Genomic DNA, 12,725 nt, shown 5'->3' on the forward strand with positions numbered 1-12,725 from the left:
TCGAATCGAAATTTGAGTCCATTTAGTTTTATAATGAATCGAATGAATGAGGCTGGTAACCCGAATGAATGCAAGTATTAGTCGAAATTATTCATTTGTTAGATGCCCGAATAAAATGAACTTGTATTCGAATATCAGTACTCATAATACATAGATTACTCAAATCAACGGATGTTTTCGATGTCACTTAATTCAAAATATCTTGTGTTCTTATTTGAAAATATAGTTTACTTACATATTTTATAGAATAGGAATACGATTGGCCATTGCTAAAGCACTTCGTCACTTGTATGTACATATGAGAATGAGTTGCTTCATTTCGTTCATAATTTGTTGTGTTATGCGGGCTGCATTTACATACATACAATCCCTTTCACCTGGCTGGGAGGTACACCTGGTGTACCAACAGGTGTGTGTCCTTGTCGTAGGGCCACATGACGATGACGAGTTACATCGACCCCAAAAACCCTATCCACCTAGCCAGGCCAAGCAACCCCCCAAAAATGTTCTCGAACCAGCTGAGAGATGCAGACAGACGGAGAGGACAGGAGGGACAGACAGAAGGACAAATAGTCTGGCAAGTCAGTCAGCTTTATGCACATTAACGCCCACAAGCAAATGAGATCTCTCTCTATCTCTTTTCCACTCTCACTCTGCAAGTAGCTACAAGTCATAATTTATTGGGAATGCAGTGAAAATCAAACAGTTAAATTTCCTTGTACCGTTTCTGATGATAACGATGATGAGAATGTTGAATGATGATAATGATGAGATGAGGCGCCTCTATCCAAGTGCAAATGCCGCAACAAAAACAAAAATAAAACCGGCAAAATGAGCGAGTGAGAGAGCACCCACTAAGGGAGAGTCATCGAGAGAGAACTCCAAAAGAGAGAAGGAAATCACACTGGAAAGGCAAAGCAAAGGCAATGGCAAAGCCGAAGCATTTGTATAACTGTATAACAGAAGCAGCAGCAGCCATCGCAGAGCCTCGTCATTTGCCGTTAGTTTGCGAGCGTTTGTCGTTAGCATCGCATGTGCGTGGCGGATAACTCTAAGGATAATTTACGAAAAATTTGTTCACGACGCAACGTAACGCGTAAAATTTGCATCTGTCTATCTCTCTCTTGCGCCTGTGGTGTGGTATCCTTTCACAACAAATTTTGTTAGCTGTTCAAGCTAATTGCGAAAACGAGTTGCTTCCAAAAAGAAAGGAGCAAAAAAAAAGAAAGTACGCAAAAAGCGAAAAGTTGGTGGCACTCATTAGCGAAACCTTTTGACAGGATATATATAAACCAGCAAACAACTACAGTGAAACTCATTAAAAAAACAAAGCCAGTAAAAAATTTTCGGAGACTATGTTCTCGACTGGCAGACATGTTAAATATGTACAATAAATGCAAGAAACAACAAGGCAAACATAATTAATTGCTCTGCTCTGAGTGTCCTCACTGATTGTGAGTGTCCTGACTGATTGCAATTGATTCCCGTGTCCCCCGTGATGTCACCCATAAGCCAGTGAGGAGGAGTGCACGTGTGTGTGAGAGTGTTATTTGTGTTAAATAAAAATCAAAATTAATTGCATTTCAAGCATATTTAAATACGCATTAAAACCCAAACCCGATAAACCCCTTAAACAAATTGAGTTCGAGTTGAATCTCACTCATTCTCTGTATCTCGATGTACTCAATGGTTTTGCGGCAACGAATTGCTGCAAAATAGACAACAATTTTCCCTTAATTTTTCTTTCAATCTTTTTTTTTTTTTTGTTGTATACTAACAACAACAAGAACTGTGCGCGCAATTTCCGTTTACCGTTTCCGTCGAGCGACATCCGTGTCCGGCCAACAACAACCCGAAAAAAAAAACAAGTAAAGTGTACGCACAACATTTAATTTGCCTTCTAGCCAAAAGAGTTTAAATAAGAAATACCAAAAGAGTTATAACAACAATTTAAAAAGGGCTTAAACATTTTTAACACTTAATTGATGGCAAGTGAATAAAAATAAACAAATATAGTCCTGAGTTACAAAGTAAAGTACGAATAAAATATACAATACCATAAGTAACCCTAAAAGATACAAAAGGCGGAGATAAAATATAATAAAATATTTCCTTAGTCCACAAAAGCTGCAAAAAATATATTTGATTAAATCTCAAGACGTTAACAAAGAAGTATAAGACAAGAATCAAAATGAAACTATATAAATAACTATACTTGAGTACAAGAGAAACATATTTAAGCAAAACAAAGACAAGTGTAGCCTACTTTAAGGCAGCGTATCCTGTTTATACATATATAGTATAACATAAAAGGAAATAATTTGCAGTTAACCAGCAAAAATTTCGCACATTCATTTATTTTTGGAAAGCGGCTGGCTAGCAGGTTAGTGACATTTATTTGGGGGAAAAGCATTTAATTTAAAAGGCAACACAAACGAAATAAAATACCAAAAAATAAAGAAAATTCTGTGTGTGTCTTTGTTTGCTGTGTGTGTTCTGAGTGTGTGTGTAAGACAAGCAATAAAATGCCAAGTTTTTTTTCTTTGTTTTGCGCGCCAAAAAAAGTTGCCAGCAAATGGACTGAGCTCCATAAAACTAGCACGGAGCGGGAACAAGAGCCTGAGCCTTAAACGAACCTCAGTGTCAGCCTCCCTTTTGAGTTTGGGGTGCAGACGCCATTTTTATTTTATGAACTTTTATTATGTTATTTGCTTTTTGACTTTTGCTCTCTCTCTCTCTGTCTCTCTCTCCTGCTCGCTTTTTGCTTGGCTGCGTTTTTGTAGTTGCTTGGGTAGTAAACAATAATCATAATCATTGTAATCACAGCAAGAGTCGCTGCCCTTTTTTTGTTGTGTTTTTGTTTTTTTGCTCTGTTTTTGTTCTGTTTTGCTGTTTGTTCGCACCTAGTCAGGCATTGTCCTTAGTCCTGGCACACACTTTCTGTTGTTGTCGCACTAAATTGCTCACAATTGAAAGCAGCAGCACAATCATTTACTCTCTCTTTCATCTCTCCCTGTCTCCCAGTCGCCTTGTCCTACTCTCTCCATTTCTGTCTCCCTCATCTAGTGTACGGAATTTGAATGCAAATGCCCAAGCCGAGAGCCTTTTATTTATCGCACTCAGTTCTTGTTCTTCTTGTTTTTCTCTGTTTTTTTTTTTTGTAGCATTCTTTCAGGCGCGCTCTCGTTTTAAATGCCCTAGGGATGCACCCCAAATGTCGCCCCTTCTTAGCCTCTTCTCAGGGTTTGTTGTTTGCCCTTTTTTTTCGTAGTTAGTTTGGGTAAAAAGGTTTCTTGTTGGCTTTTTTTTTTGTATTATTAAATATGGCAAGGCCTCTCAAAATAAAAAAAAATGTGTATATTTTTGTTGCTGTCAGGTTTCCAAGACTCTGGGGGGTATCGAAACATGTTTCGACAGCTTTAAAGCCATTGAAGTTGAAGTCTCTCTTTTTTTTTTGTTGGCAGGACCTTTGACTGTTTGTATCAATGGGATTAAATGGCTACCCCCAAAATACAATAAGTTGATTAGGTTGAAAATTTAAATTCAGCCAACTCGTTTATGGGCTTAATTCAATTTATACTCTTGCAAAATTGATTACCAAATTACTCACCTTATTTTTGGAATGATTAGCAGAAAATATTCATTTGTTTACGATCTATAAGTAAAAATATTTCTTAAAATAGATTTAGAAAGTTTGTCTATATATTAGGAGGAGTCTATATCTGAATCTATTCTCAAATGAATCTGTTCTTAAACTTAAAACTGCTTAAAACTTTCAATACTAATACAATTTATAATTTCACTCTTTGCTTTGCTTTTGATTTTTAATTAGTAAGAAAAATCAATATTGAGTTTATTGCTTTTATTTTGTGTGCGTTAATCACACTTAAGTTTTTCAAACCCATGACACAAAGAAAAAGACAGGTCAAACCACTAGACAGGTCGATGGTATTAGGTCACACAAAACTGTAATAACCTATTCAATTACAGTTTCTGTTTACCGACCTAATTGGGCTTTAGCTTCAGCTTAGTTGCATTACACTTGCTTATTTATTCACACAATATTTAAGGTAGCAATTGATTAATTGGGTTACATTTATAGATAGACCTTTGTAGATATCGAGACTAGCTTAAATTACTCGAAATGTTTGTGAACATAAAATCAAGCTAAGATCTTTACAATTTCTAACAATTAGCTAAGAAATAAATTATGTTCTTTGTTTATTTAAAAGCTTAAAAATTATGAAAAGGAATAGAAAATAACATAATATTAAGTCTGGGTATTCTTTTATATTTGTTTTTCAGTTTATCAACATCTCAATTTCATTAGGATTATTAATATATCTTCTTAAATTGAAAATAATTTCACTAATGTTTTTTATCATGTGAATCTCTTTGGGACTTAATCCATGTCTTCCCCAAAGATTGCTCCAAGATTTTAGTATTCCCAATGGAAAAGGATGCCTTAAAATAAAATTTCCATTCAAAAGCAAAAATTTAAGATTCTTTTCGAAGAATTTCAAAACTAGATGATTATTAATTTATTACAGATTAGAATTTAGTTTTCTTAGCTAATAAGAATTATTTGGAATCGTAAAGCATAGGAAGAGGAATTATTCAATATATTGTCAATTAATTAATATATTAAACAAATTAATTTTGCTTTTGTTCTCTTATTGATTGAAGTTGGTAATAAAGCAAGAACCGAAATGAACATGAATTAACTTAGCTAATTTAATATGAAAATTTTCACTTTGGTTGAGAAATGAGGAAAAGCTTCTTATTGAACACTTTTGCTCCTTGGTCTTCGGTAGCGGCTTTTGCTGCAAGCTAATTGTTGTTGTCGAAAATTCCTTTAGCTATCTAATTGACCTTAATTCCTCTAATCAATAATATTTGAGTTGCAATCGATGTGTGGACAGCCATGCCTTTGTGGGTGGACTTGTGTGTATGTCCATTGGTCTTTGTCTTGTGGCCAATAATTTCATCAGAATGCAAAATGTTTGTTTTAATTAGATTAGGCCAACTCAAGAGTGTATCAAAAAGAGTCTGTTCATCCAAAATTAAAAACAGGGAATGAAAAGAGAAACTTTAAGTGTTTCTTAAAGTCGTCGTCAGTCAAGACTTGTCAAGTTGTAAATGAATTTCCACATCTTCAGGCTATGACTGGACGTGACATACAACAAATTCACAGCTATTTTTCCTTGCCTTTCCACCAACCCCGTCCTCTTTCGTTTTCTCTCCCTCATTCTCTAAACAAATTAATTTTCAACATTTTTTTTTTTTTTTTGCTTGCTGGATGGAAAAAGTTTTGTGCCTTTTTGACATAATCTATTATAATTTTCATATTTTTGAAATGATGCTTTTAATTGTGGGCGTGTCATGACTTAATGAGATTGAAAATGTGAGCGGGGGGAGTGATTTAAGCTGGGAAAATAAAAAAGTAGGGAATTAATTTTTTCAAAATGTTTTTTATTTTACTTCTTACCCACACTAAGACAACAACAAATAAATCAAATCAAAACAAAAAAAAAAAAGGAAAAGTTACCTGGTAAATTTTGAGTGGCAAGGTTGCCAAGGTTGGTCGACCATCTACACACACACACACACACACACACATTTTTTGACAGTGACTTATTGGTGTATTTATGTCCCAGTGTGTGTCTGTAGCATGTGTGTGGCCTGTCATAAATTTTTGGTATGAAAAAAGGACACCAAACAAACTCACATAAGTAGCTCAAAAATGTTGTTGGATATGTGGGTAAAAACTTTCTCAACGTGAACATTTTTTGCATGTCATATCATTTAAAAAGCTTTAGGAAGGGGATGTGTAATCAATATATCAATACGTCATAAATAAATTATAGATTCCCATCACACAATAATCGAACATTTTTTCTTCAGAAATATACACTTTTGACAACTATCGAGGCATCCCACTCGTTTCGGGGTTTGATAACAAAAGCCACTCTATTTCATAATATTTTGTTTTTTAGTTTTGGACTGTAAAATTCAGTCAATTGATCACTTTTGACATCACTTTTATTGAAATTAATATTTTAATGAATTTTAATTGTTTGCCTGTGATTTTTGTTTGGAAATTTACTTGCCAATATACACATGAGTTTGAATATATTTAAATTAGTTTAGTCTTGAAAAAACATTGCCTAATTTTATCATTGAAAATATTTCGTCTTCTTTTTTCTTTCGTTTTTTTTTTGTGTTTGAATAAAATATATTCAAATATTTATCTAGCAAATGTTTAATGTTTTGTTTCTCTCGTTTTGGGTGGCATATTTATTCAATTTCCACTTGTATGCCAAATATTCATTTTCCATACAGTTTTCCTGGCTCCCTCGCTATCCCAAAAATAAAACCCTCACTTGCTGGGTCTCTTAATGCTTTTAGCTAAAAATTTCTGCCAGTTTTTGGGTGCCAAAAAATGCAAATTTAAAATGCGTTGGCATGTCAAAAATCTACACACACACACACAGACAAAGGCAGGGTGCACAATTGCATAGGGTGATATGAGGGTGATGAAAATCAATAAACGAGACATGTGTGTGTGTGTGTGTGTGTGTGTTGAGGGGTAAGCTTTTAGTATCTTTTGCAATGCAACTGAAATTTGGCAAGCTCCCATACAAATATAGATAGAATAGAGAGTAAAAGCTAGAGAGAGAAAGGGAGACATAGAGAAAGCGATAAAAGAGAACTCGCAACAAATAGCTTAATAGGAAATAGCATAAAAGGCATCGTCCTTAAAAGAGGACCAAGCCAAAAAATGAAGAAAAAAATCCTTGCACGTATCGCGCTCAAGAAATCAGTAAACGCATTGGCATCTCTCTACACCCTCCCATCCTCACCCATCATTGTTGTTCCCATTGTTGTTGCTGTAAGGGTTGAGACTTGGCCTGGTTAAGGGCAGAAGCACTGGGAGTAGCAGTCGAATCAGGAGTGGGAGTGGTGGAGTGGGAGATTGCCACTGCGAGTGGAAGATGCTTACGCTTATCGGTACATAGCGACGTCGTCGTCATCGTCGTTCCCATCTTTGCCCCTCATTGCCATCGTCGCCTTCCTTTCTCCGACTTTCTGGAATATTTGGCATTAGTCAAATGCAAATTTTTATAGCTGCCTGTCTGTTTACTTGAAATGCCGATAAGCTCGAGCATAAGCATATATACAAAATGGATTTGGCGTGGAGTTTTTGGGTAGCTCTTCTCTATATATAAAATATTTGTTTCTCTTTTTTTCTTTCTCATAAGCATATTCCCCAAGGAGTTGAGGGCTTTTAAATAAGGTTTAAATTTAGTCTAAGGAATTTCGAAAGAATTTCTAAGAGATATTTCCTTATCATTTTAAAAATCTGTTAGTTTTTGGATTATTGCTTATAGCTTGGTATGGAAAGTATTCCTACTAATAAATATGTATTATCCTACAATTAGATGTTGTACAGGGGGAAAAGAGAAGTAAAATAGGTACTAAGACTGTGCTCTCCTTAAAGTTGGAGTTCTAGGCAACTTGTCACAAATTTTTATTTAACCTTATAGAAAAATAGTAAATTTTTAGTGTGGAAAATCTTTGATTACTTTTCTTGTAAGGACACATAAGCTATTCATGTTGGGAGTTATTCTTTATAAACTACTCAAATAATCATTAATTCATTTATACCATTAATTCCAAAATGAATATTGTTGGACGGAAAAAGGACAAAAAAATTCTATCTTAAGCACTTTAATAAATACGCATCACTTGGATTCAGTTTAAGTTTAAGTCAAATTTAAAAACTAGAAATATCACAATGTACTAAGTTCAAAGAAGTGGTTTTTTAATATAAATAAAAGTCACGGTTTCAAATAAAAAATCACACCATATGGCCAAGCAAAATTGAAGAAACTTGAGAGAGAGAGCAAAACTTCTTTAGATATATGTATGTATGTACAAACTTCACAGCTTCAAAGATGGCTTTCCATTTGGTTGCTGGTGTTTTGTTTGTTTGTTTTTTTTAAAGACTACTTTGCGGGGTATATACACATACAAATAAGTATGTATCTTCGTGTACATACGTATACTTTAATAAAATGAAGAAGCAGCAGTGGCAGAAGCTGGAGAAGGAGCATCAACATTACCGCCTGACGGAAGTCGTCTCAAATGAACAACATTGCCACGACCTACTCTCTTGTCTGCTTCCTTTTAGCCGCGTATCTACCTTCTCCTTCTACTCTGCTATCTTTTTCTTCTTTTTTTTTCTGTGCTCCTAAAAGTAGGCAATAAGCATCGTGTTTATGTATGTGGTACAAACATTTTAGCGTATTTTTATTATACAGCCAGCACGTGCATGTGTATACGAGCATGTGTGAGTGTGCGATTGTGTGTGTGTGTGTTTGTCGACAGGCTCATTGCTGAATTTATGAAAATTTTTGCTGTCTGATATAGGGGGAAGGCAGAAAAAACATTAGCACCCAATAGAGTTTAATGCTGCGGGTGTATGTGTTTGTGTAACCCCCCAGCGGATGTGTATCCTGTCTGCGTGTGGCCCCAGCTGTCGTCGTCCTGCCTCCCAGCCTGCCTTTACCCCTGCCCTCTATCCACCTACTCTTTGCCTCAACGCCAATGCCAATTTGCGGCTTAACATCTTTGAATTATTGAGGCGCGTCGAGGTCGTCGCAGACTGAGGATATTGAGGGGCCAGGACAGAACATCATACACACACACACACTGTATCCATCCACTCTCTGAGCTCTTGGCCAAATTAAAATTTTATCAAAATGAAATTTGCGGTTTTTGTGTGTTTAGTTTCACAAATTTTTGAAGTGATTTTGTTCGTAGGTCAGATGAGTGGGAGAAAGAGTCAGAGAGAGAAAGAGCAAGTCCCCTGCTGATGTTTCGCCTCTTGTTTACTGATATTTTGTTTGCATTAAAGTGGCAAGTTAGATTTTTCTCTTATATGCGGAAGAGCCTAAAAGTAGGCCGCGGTTTTTGTGTGTTTTCAATTTAGTTATAGATACGAGTGCCACATGATGAAATATGTATGCGGGTGTGAACATAACATTAATAACCAAAATATGGCTCACACAGTCAACTAAACTGATAATGGCAAAACAAATTATTTTCATATTAATATAATTTGATGCTTTAGGGAAATGTGTTATAAAACTGATAGAAAATAAATCCCAATAACTTTAATTTACATGAAACAGTTAAATTTGCAGCTGGAGAATAAGAAAACCAAATAGTTTGCCATTAGGTCTTTAGGCTTTTTCCCTTACTCTGTGTTTTCTAACTTGCAACTAGTGAACCGACAACTTATTGCGTCGCTGGATACGGCTTCATAGTAATTGTTCTAGATCAGCAATATATATCTAAAAGTTGAGTAGAAAACAGATTGTGAAAAACTTCTCTAACTCACCGGAATCCATGTTTTACCAAAATCTACACAATCTAAAAGCTTTATGGGTCTTCACTTTTATTTAAGTATATTTAGGAATATTGTTTTATTAAAAAACCACTCAATATCCACTTGCTAGCCGCACAGCTGTTGGTTGTTCACCCCAAAAAGAAGTGTCGCACACGAGAATGAGAATAAGTCGCGTTTTATGCGCTAAATGCAAAGCTTTTCGCTGACATATTTTCTTATAATCTGCACTTTTATTGTCTTATCTTTTGCCATCCACCTACAATTTCTCCTCCGTTGCTGGCCCCTCTTCTAAAATCTTGGGTTTTTTGTCTGTTTTGTTTCATTCTTTTTCCTGTGTTTACATTACACTTTAGCTAAGCCGCCGAAAATTATGCAATAAACTTTACTTTTACGTGTTCTCTTCTTGCTTCATTGTCACTCTTTCTCCCATGCTCTCCGTCTCCTTCTTTCTCGCTCTCTCTCTCTCTTTCTCTTGGCATATTTATTTATTTATTTTGTGTGCTCGTTTTTCACTTTGTTTCGTTTTTCTTTTCTTTTTTTTTTTTTTTGCCGTTTTGTACCCAACAGCCGCTTCACTTATCCTGGTGATTTTTGATGTTCGCGCATTGTAGCTCGTTAGGGGGCAAATAGGGAGTGGCAGTAGGCAATAGGAGGAGGGAGGGTGGCGGGACGGAATAGGTTGGCGTTGCAAATCTTATTTGATGATGCCATGGCAAATACTTTAATTTATGCAGTAATCCTATTACAAAAACAACGGCAATAGCAACAAGGACCATAAAACAACAGCAACAACAATGCATTTATGCCCAGGCCGAGAATCTGGCCCAGTCCCAAGCATTTTTCTTTTTACCATTTTCCTTTTACATTTTTATTTTGTTTTCATTTGGTGGGCCCTGCGATTGAGGTAGGTGTGGGAAGGTAGGTTAAAGGGGGAGGTGGGTCTTGGTTTGGCTGGCGGGGGAGTGGAAGCCTATCTCAATGTGTCTCATTTACATTTTCCACGCGTTTTGCCTTTGGGTTTTCATTTTCGTTCATTCCGTTTTTCGGTTGTTTTTCTTTTCTTTTCCACTTGTTTCACATCTTCGTCTTCAGCTTGTTGGTCTTGGCTTGACTTTTCTTCTTTTTTTATTCTTTGCCCATTTCGTTCATCTTAGCAGCAATTCAATTTATTTTAATTTCTGCTTTTAACACAAAAAATTACCAATTCAATTTTATGACTTTATTCCTTGAGAGCAGCACATGAAGAGAAACAGAGACAGAAACAGAGTGAGCCAGATCGAAGTGAAAGAATTTGCAACAAAACAAGTTGACAGGAGATACAAGGCTTCATCCTCGAATGCTCCTATCTCTTTCTCACAATCTCTCTCATTCTCCAGCTATCTCTTTCCAATTATATATATCTTGAAGTTGTTTGCTCTATTTCCTTGCCTTGCCTTAGTTTTATGTGCAAACATCGCTGCTGGTTGCTGGGGCAAAGACATTGTCGTCGCTCGTCTCTGCTGTTGTCGTTGTTTCGCAATATGCAAATCAGTTTATAAATAAATTTGTGAAGCGTTTGGCAAACGTTGCAAGAGCCATCACTTCACTCCAGAAGCAACAGAACAAAAACAGAGAAAGAAAGAAAAGAAAACTCCTTCCATTTTCGCTCTCATAGCACTTGCTATCAACACACAAAATCAGCTTAAATCGATGCGAGTGTTAATGGAATATGTTTTAGGCCATAGCAAAAGGTAAAGTAGCTTGAAGTTGCTTCTGATAGCTAATCGGATTGCTGGAAGATGAGAGTTCTTTCACTTGAGAGAAACACAAAAGGGAGAAAGGATAGAAAGGGAAGCTCAATAGAGCTTATAGACATACAGGTTAATTTAGCATTGAATATCTATTTCAAGTGTATTCAATATTGTAAGTTGCAATCAAAAGTTAACTATTATTTTAGTCTTCAATCGATTTGCTGCACAACATTTCAATTGCAATAGTTTCCTGTAGTTAATGCTTATTTTTCATCAATTGTTTTATTCTGATATTCATGGGAAAGCAAAAATAAACTGCACAAACTCAATAATTAATTAAATTGACTTTAAATATTACATATTAAACTCAAAATAATAATAACACTTCAATTATAAATCAATTTAAAATTGTTTTTCTACTACACATATTAATCTAAATTATTTTTTTTTTTTAAATGTAGACAATAAACTTATGTTTATATTTATGATATGTCTGTTAAATGCCCTCTGACCCTGAGAAATTAATAATTATTTGAAATGATGAGTATACTGTTTATTAAAGTGTCCCTTAGGCAAAAAAAAAAAAAGACATGAAACTTTTACACTTACTCTTTAAATGATTTAAATGATTGCAGTCATATTTAAGACATCGAATGTCATTATTAGATACTTGAAAGCCTTAAACTTTTGTATTTAATTCAAGAGTCCTTTAAACGATCAATACAAACTTGTAATCGGAGACTACCATCTGCTTAAAGAGCACATGATGAAATACTGAAAAATATACACATCTGCTTATTTGATTGCTTATATATTGAAAATATCTGACTAAAAATTCTTTCATCCATAAGATGAAATCTCACACACAGCGGCACATTCACATTTTCATCCACAATCAGTTGATAAGATTCTCAAAAGAGACACATACGTATATTTGAAGTCAAGTCAATCAGAAATTCAATGCTTATCAATGGAATAGCAGATGGAAATGGTGGGACATAGAAAGCAGAGAGAAAGCGAGAGACGGAAGGAAAACAGTTTCCTAATAGAACACAAAACCCACCGAAAAAGTCGAAATATAAGTCAATTTGATTGGCTTAACGTTAGTTTCTTGTCTATCTGTATTTGCCACTTAATGTGTAGATAAAATTTACATTTTAAGCTAGTCCAAAAGGTGGACAGAAAAATACAAAAACACACACACACACAGACACCCACACAAAGTCAGCAAAGGAGAGGGGGATTGATAGTGGGCGAAATTGGTTTTTCCGTTTCTGTGTGACCATGTGGCAACTCTGGTATACTTTTCTACTGGATACGAAAAAGGTTCAGCATATTCAATTTTGTTTATTATACACGCAATTTTCTTTGGGGGATTTCCCTTTAGGAAAGCTTTCAATTTTTATGACTTTGGCTTCACTTTTTACGGCTCCACCGATAAATATCTTTGGGTGTGTGGGTGAGTTGGGGTATGTGGGAGGCTAGCAAGAGCGACATAACCCCCTTTGGGTGTTTTGTTGTTTTTTTTATTCCTTACTATGCGTTTTTTGTTGCCTACTCAATGAAATGTTTATTGCTCG

The 12,725-nt window shown here is 35.4% G+C and overlaps 1 protein-coding gene across 1 annotated transcript in view; it reads left to right on the plus strand.

Moving 5' to 3' along the window:
• The first annotated feature begins 1,017 nt into the window (after positions 1-1,017).
• The window catches only part of tei (teiresias), a 155,946-nt gene continuing 144,238 nt past the window's right edge, over positions 1,018-12,725 (plus strand). The window contains exon 1 of the mRNA XM_068289557.1: positions 1,018-2,383. The gene's annotated coding sequence lies outside the window, so the exon portion shown is untranslated. The remainder of the gene's footprint in view (positions 2,384-12,725) is intronic.

The sequence above is a fragment of the Drosophila tropicalis genome, unplaced genomic scaffold (genome assembly GCF_018151085.1).
Source record: "Drosophila tropicalis isolate 14030-0801.00 unplaced genomic scaffold, ASM1815108v1 contig_593, whole genome shotgun sequence".
NCBI lineage: Eukaryota > Metazoa > Arthropoda > Insecta > Diptera > Drosophilidae > Drosophila > Drosophila tropicalis.